We start from the raw sequence: 7,024 nt of genomic DNA on the forward strand, positions 1-7,024 counted from the left end.
TCCGTGCTGACTGCTTGTTGTTGTAGTTGAATTGCTTCGTGATCCTCTAAAGTTGACACAGGCTGTGTTTGTTCCTGTCGAAATTGCTGCTTTGGAGAATAAATCTGTTTTTTGTATGTAATTGGGAAAAAATGATGTAATGTGGGTGTTCCGCCACTAGCTGGCGCTGTTGCTGGACTGGCTGAGTGTGGCCGTTGCCGTGTTTGCTGTAATTGTACAGTCCCGCCACTAGATGGCGCTGTCATCGAGACAGCTGGACCCTGTCCGGCACTAGGTATTTTTTCTGGGATCTGTTCCATCAGCTCCGACAAAAGACGCTGTGCTTGCAACAAGTTCTCCGTTTCTGGGTCTCTGGAAACTGTTGTAATATTTTTTGGACGTGCGCCCATGCATATGAACGAGCTAGCTGATTCTGAATCACTGAGCGCCTGCTGTGCTGGTATCAAGGCGCCGCTCGTGGGCGGGGTCATGGTCTGCGGCTGCCGTGAGGAGGCGGCTCCCTGGAGAAATTCTCCGCCCTGGCCACTCTCCATCCCCGCCTGCGCCACCCCCCCCGGCTCCGATCCTGCTTGCGCTGTCCCGGCACCCCCCTGGGAGGCGTTCCCTCTCGGCCCGCCCCAGAGACCGCCCCGTCCCGCTCGCCATCGGGGTTTACCCCGCCCCGAGCGAGACTGCGGCTTGGAATCCACCCCACTCCCACCGCGCCTGCGCCAAAATCCGCCGCAAGCGCCTCTGGGGTTTGCAGTGCATGGCTCTGCGCCTGCGCCTGCGCCGCCCTTTCTGGCTCTTTGCCCATGCTTTGCGATGCGGACGCAACTTGGTCCACATTGCTCCCCGTAGTTTGCGTCATCAACCTGCGCTCAGCTACCGGCATGGACTTTCCCCCCGCTGCCGTCCCGGTCCCGCAGTTTGCAAAATCCCGACGATCGCCCGCGAGTTGTTTTTCCCCGCGATCCGCGCCCCCTTGACACGGTATGTTTTCCCGCTGCCCCCCGTTACGTTCCCCGTCACCGCCGTATGATTGTTCCCGGCGCGACTGACTCTGATCGCTTTCGCGCGCATGCGCTGCGGTCTTATCTCCCGCGGCTGACGCGATTCGGGGTTGTTTTCCCTGCTGTTCTGGTGTTTGGCGCCCTCCCCCTCCCCCCTGCTGTGCTTGTCCTTGCTCTGCTGGAGGGAGAGGCGGCGAAGCGATTTCGCGTGATATCTGCGGGGGGGTAAACGGGCTTCTGGATGGAATATGTTCTAAATCTCCCTGTTTCCCCCCCTGGGGCAATTGTCCCATGTCCAGGGGACATGTCTCAGAAGAACGCATGTCTCTATCTTGATCGCTGGGATAAAGTACAAGTTTTTGCTTTCCCGGAACTGGCTTTGGGGAATCAGGTTTTGGGGTTTGAGGCACCGAGACAAGCTGCTGTGCATCATGTGCCTCACCTCGGGGAAGCTGCTGGCTTTCCCCTGATGTTGCCTGGGTGAGCTGATGGCTCTCCCCTCCCACATCCCCACTAGGAGATTTGGGATCCGCCTGCTGCTGAGAGGCAGAACAAGTCGCTGCTGGCTGCTGCCCAGCGGAAGAAACCTTGCTTTGTCCCTCTTGCGCAGTCCTCTGCTGTTGTAAAGAAGGAGGAACTGCTTTTCTGTTACGTGAAATGGACTCTAGCATGGTTCTCGCTGCGGGCAAAACCTTCACAGCTGCTTTATCTTTCTTAGTTGCTCTGTTGTAAAGTTCCCTGTTTGCCTCTTGCCAAAATGCAGGCTCAAATACAACGTGGGTCTCACAATGTGGAAAGTTACACCGAACCCACAAAAGAAGAGCTTGAAGCTCCTTCTCAGAAAGGCCTGCAGGATGTGCAGACACAACTACCCTTAATTTTGCTAGGATCCTAAGCTGGGAGATTCCCACCCCCATGTGTCCTAAATTCGACCGGTCTTACCAAAGCCGAAAAACACGGTGCAGGTGTTCTCAAATTCGTCCCGGGGATGTCCTGATCACCGACCAGCAGATCTCAGGGTGACGACTTCAGGGCCCTTGAAGTTCGTCTGTCCAAGGCGAATTTGAAGGCAGCTGCTTTGGCCAAAAATCTTCCCCTGTCTTCTCTGGCTGTTTTCCTGGCTTCAAAGGTCTTGGTGTGTCCACTGGAAAGTACCCAGGGACGCCAATTCTCGTCCAGGCACCCAGGGGCGCCAATTCTCGGGTTGGTTTTCTCACCCAAGATTCAAGTTGTTTAAAGTCCTTGGCCCTCTAAAAGCCCCGAGTCGCGTTGGTACAAAGAAGCGGAGTCTTCAAGGCCTTGCTTTCTGGTTTCTCAAGTTGTTTATTATTTGATATCACAAAGTTTTTCTCTGCTCCCAGCCGAGGTCCGGACAGCGGCTGGGGCACGAGGCGACTGCCCACCGATGGGACGTCACCTTACATTTATACAGATAATTACGTACAGGATATTTACTATTTCACACCAATGCCTAGTGCTTACATTAAGAGGGTCACTTCTGCTTTGACCCAATCCACTCTAACTATCTTATTTCATCACCACCCCAGAAGATGGAGGACGAGGAAGAAGGAGAGGGACACGAGGTACCACCCAAATTCCACCATCTTGTCCCCCATTTACCTCTATTCTAAGAATCCTAAAACTACTGAATCTTGTATGTTCTACTGTATTAAACTACTATTTTCACTTCCTGGTGATTTGCAATTCCTCTCCTAATGCTGGAAGTTTCTCCCATGGGCTAAGATCAAACTCAGTGTCTTCCAGGGCTCTGTGCCAAGGTTTCCAACGCCCCTGGAACGGTTCCACACCCCCCTGTCCAGGGCTCAAATTCTCTTTCCCAGGTCTCAGGTCATCCAAGGGGATGTCCTGGACTCCAACAGCTGGGGGCTGGGAAAGACAGGAATGGGGGTCCAAGGCATTCCAGGGCATCTCAAATTCAAGCACATGGGAAATCTGGAGGGTGGGAGCCATGGGATGGCCGGGAAAAGGGGAGCAGGGGGTGCTGGTGTTCAGAAATGAGGGATTCAGGGGGTCCCTGTGCAGGATAAGGGGAGCAGGGGGGTCCCGGGGCCGGGAATGGCGGGTCAGGGTCCCGGGGCCGGGGGTCCCACTCCCCCTGGCCCCCCCAGGAGCGCCTCCAGCCCCAGCCCTGGAGCCATCCCGCTGCTCCTGCTCACGCCCAGCAGGATCCCAGTAGGATCCCAGTACAGCCCAGTCACTCCCATTCCTGGCATTCCCCCCGAGCCCCCGGGGATCCGGGGGATTCCTGGTGGCCACGGCGCTGCCCAGGTCACCAAGAGGCGCCGGGAACAGGAGGAGATCCAGGCTGAGGAAGTGACAAATGCCCTGGGGCACTCCTGCCTGGAATGGCTCCGGAAATGTGTCAGATATGGGCGGGAGGCACTGGAGCATAAAGGGGGGAGGGCAGAATTCCCATGGGAATGTGGGATTGGGAAATGTGGGATTAGGGAGGGCAAGATTTGGGAACATGGGAATTCCCGTGGGACCTCCAAGGATGGACCCCACTGCTGTCCCATTCCCATGGGAATTCTGTAGCTGGATCTCACTGCCATCCCATTCCCGTGGAATTCCACGGGCAGATCCCATCCCCATCCCACTGCCAGGGAAGCTCCAGCCCAGATCCCCCCCAAACCCATCCTGGGGGTCGCCTTGTTCTTTGCCCTCCCCACCCCCCACAAGACTCCTGGGGGTCCCCCCATGACTCCCCCGCCCCCCCAAACTCCTCCTGGGTCCCCCCTCATCCCCCCACGGGGATTCCTGGGAGTCCCCCCGTGTCCCCTCCCCCAGGACTTTGGGGGTCCCCCCGACCTGTCTGTGCCCCTCCCCCGTTTCTGTCCCCCTGTGATGGTGGGGGGTGGGGGCCGAGTGCTGGTGCCCCCCTGCCTGCAGCAGATCCAGCGCTGGGGGCACTGCAGGGGCTCCCTGGCCATTTGGGCTCCCCTGGGATTTGGGGTGACCCCCCGGGCCCCAGGATCTCCCTGAACACGCTGACACTGCCCGGGCACAGTGAGAAGGTTCAGACCCGGCTCGGGGTCCCAGCTCTGTCACCGGCCCCGCCCAGGGACCCCCAAACCCTCCCGGGACCCCCAAACCCTCCCGGGACCCCCAAATCCCCCCTGGGACCCCCAAACCCTCCCGGGACCCCCAAATCCCCCCTGGGACCCCCAAATCCCCCCGGGACCCCCAAATCCCCCCTGGGACCCCCAGCCCCCCCCGGGGCTCCGCTGCCGGAATCACCGGGAGTGGTGTTGCCCTTTGAAGGGGAGTTTTCCTGGGAACCCAAAACAGGCGCCTCTTCAAGCGGCCATGGCAGAGAGAATCCCAAAAATCCACCCCGGGGCGGGTGGGGGGGCAAAACATCCCCCAGAGGGGCTTGGAATGGGGGTCCCCTATAAAATGTCACCTGACGGGGGTGATGAGGTGCTCCCAGCACAGCCCAGTCACTGCCAGTCCTGGCATCCCCCTGGGCCCTCTCTGCCTTCCGACCTTTCCCGGCTCCATCCCCGCTCGTCCCGCGGGCTGCGAGGGGCTCGGGAACGGGGCAGGAGGAGGAGGGAGGGAGGAAGAGGCGGAGCGGCCGCGGGAAGCGGGAGGAAGAAGAGCAGAGGAGGGAGCGGGCGGCTCCAGCGCTCCCTGAAGCCGCAGCAGCCCCGGGACCATCGGCCCCATCCCGCAGGTGCCCGGGGAGGGGGAGCTCGCCCCAAATATCCCGGGTTTGGGCTCCCTGGGCTTGGGGTTTTTGGGGGGATGTTTGGAGCTGGCAGGGCTCCAAAGGCGAGGCGCAGATGGCCCTCCCTCGGGGGGACATGGGGGGGTCCCCGGGAGGTGGTTTTGGGGGGTCCCGGTGTGGGCAGAGCCCCGGCGGGGCCGGGGGGACCCCGGGTTTGGGGAGCCCGGGAGAGGGCCGGGCTTTGGGGAGCCCCTGAGCGGGAGCCCAGAGACAGGAGAGCCCCAGGAGCCCAAAGCGGGGAGCCCGAGAGGGGGGGAGCCCTGGGATTGCCGGGACCCCGTTGGGGGGCGCTGAGGCTGGAGGGGCGGGATGGCTGGGAAAGGGGTTCGGGGCTCCCGGGGCCGGCAGTGGCGGCTCCCAGGATCAGCCCTGGGCCCCCCATGGCCATAACAAGGGCTGGGAGCTGTACAAATAGCATTAGCAGCAAATTAAAAAAGATGGATCCCTTAGGCTTAGCCTCAGAATGGTGCTTTTCAGAATGGATGGGGTAAATTTAAAAAAAAAAAATCCTTAATTGTGTCAGAATTAAAAATGACAGTACTAGAGCTTTGTTTTCATATTTCTCCCTCCTTTGGTATGTTTGAGACAAAAAGAAGCCAATAAATCTTTAATTGCATTAACTCATCCTTAATACAGAATGTCCTACAGAGAAGGAGAGATTTCTGTTCCCACAGGTATTTCTTGGAAAAGAAAGGAATGATTTTGAGGAATGAGGTTAACATATAGTAGAAGTAAATGCTGTATAGCAGTACTTGTGTCAGTCTAAAGTGTTTTGGTTTGTTTTTTTGGTGGTTTTTGTTTGGTTTTTTGGGATTTTTGGTTCCCTGTGGTTGTTTGGTTTGTTAGGTTTTTTTTTGTTTGTTCTTTGTTTTTTTTTTGTGGTTGTTCTTTTTGGAGTTTTTTTGGGGTTTTTTTGGGTTTTTTTTTTTTTTTTTTTGGTTTGTGGTGGATTTTTTTTTTGTTTTGTTTTGGTTTGGTTTTTGTTTTTTTGTTTTGTTTTGGGGGTTTTTTTGGGGGGGAAGGAGGTTTTGTAGTCTTCTTTTAGTCATTGCCAGGCACTCCCAGTTCCCTCAGCATGGTTCAGTTGCCCCCAGTTTTATCCCAGTCCCTGCCAGTACCTCCCAGTTGTCACCAGTATGCATCCTGTCATTCCCAGTTTTTCCCAGTTCCTCCCAGTGTGTACACAGCTGGTTTCCTGCGCGGCTCTGGTGGCTCCCAGTAACCCCAGTCAGGGTCCCATCACAGAATCACAGAATGTGTAGGTTGGAAGAGACCTTCAAGATCATCGAGTCCAACCCAGCCCTGACACCTCAACTGGATCATGGCATCGAGTGCCACATCCAGTCTCTTCTTAAACACATCCAGGGATGGTGACTCCACCACCTCCCCAGGCAGACTATTCCAGTATTAATCACTCTTTCTGTGAAAAACTTCTTCCTACTATCCAACCTATATTTCCCTTGTCACAGCTGAAGACTGTGTCCTGTCCTTCTGTCAGTTGCTGCCTGGACAAAGAGACCAACCCCCAGCTGTCTGCAACCCCCCTTCAGGAAGTTGTAGAGAGTGATAAGGTCACCTCTGAGTCTCCTTTTCTCCAGGCTAAACACCCCCAGCTCCCTCAGTGGTTCTTCCTCTGGCTTGTTTTCCAAGCCCCTCACCAGCCTCGTTGCCTCCTCTGGACACGTTCAAGCGTCTCAAGGTCCTTCCTAAACTGAGGGGCCAGAACTGGACACAGCCCTCGAGGTGTGGCCTCACCAGTGCTGAGTCCAGGGGAAGAATGAGCTCCCTGCTCCTGCTGGCCACACCATTCCTGATCCAGGCCAGGTGCCATTGGCCCTCTTGGCCACCTGGGCACACTGCAGGCTCATGTTCAGCCGCTGCTGACCAGAACCCCCAGGTCCCTTTCTGCCTGGGCACTGTCCAGCCACACCATCCCCACCCTAGAGCAGTGCAGGGGTTATTGTGGCCAAAGTGCAGGACTTGGCACTTGGACTCATTAAACTCCATCTTGTTGCACTCTGCCCACCCATCCAACCATTCCAGGTCTCTCTGCAGAGCCCTCCCACCTGCCAACAGATCAACAAATGTTCCCAGCTTAGTGTCATCTGCAAATTTACTAATGAAAGACTCAATACCCTCATCCATGTCGTCAATACAAATACTGAACAGAGCTGGCCCCAGCAGAGACCCCTGAGGAACACCCCTGGTGACTGTCCCCAGCTGGATGCAGCACCATTCCCCACCACTCTCTGGGCCTGGCCATGTAGCCAGTTCCTAACCC

The 7,024-nt window shown here is 56.8% G+C and overlaps 1 long non-coding RNA gene across 1 annotated transcript; it reads left to right on the forward strand.

Moving 5' to 3' along the window:
• Positions 1 to 609: 609 nt before the first annotated feature.
• LOC310906589 lies at positions 610 to 2,682 on the forward strand. Its single transcript, XR_014589453.1, has 2 exons — positions 610 to 972; positions 2,540 to 2,682. It is a non-coding gene; the product is annotated as an uncharacterized lncRNA (long non-coding RNA).
• The last annotated feature ends 4,342 nt before the right edge of the window (positions 2,683 to 7,024 follow it).

Source organism: Zosterops lateralis (genome assembly GCF_965231275.1).
Source record: "Zosterops lateralis genome assembly, contig: HAP1_HAP1_SCAFFOLD_72, whole genome shotgun sequence".
In the NCBI taxonomy this organism is placed as follows: Eukaryota; Metazoa; Chordata; class Aves; order Passeriformes; family Zosteropidae; genus Zosterops; species Zosterops lateralis.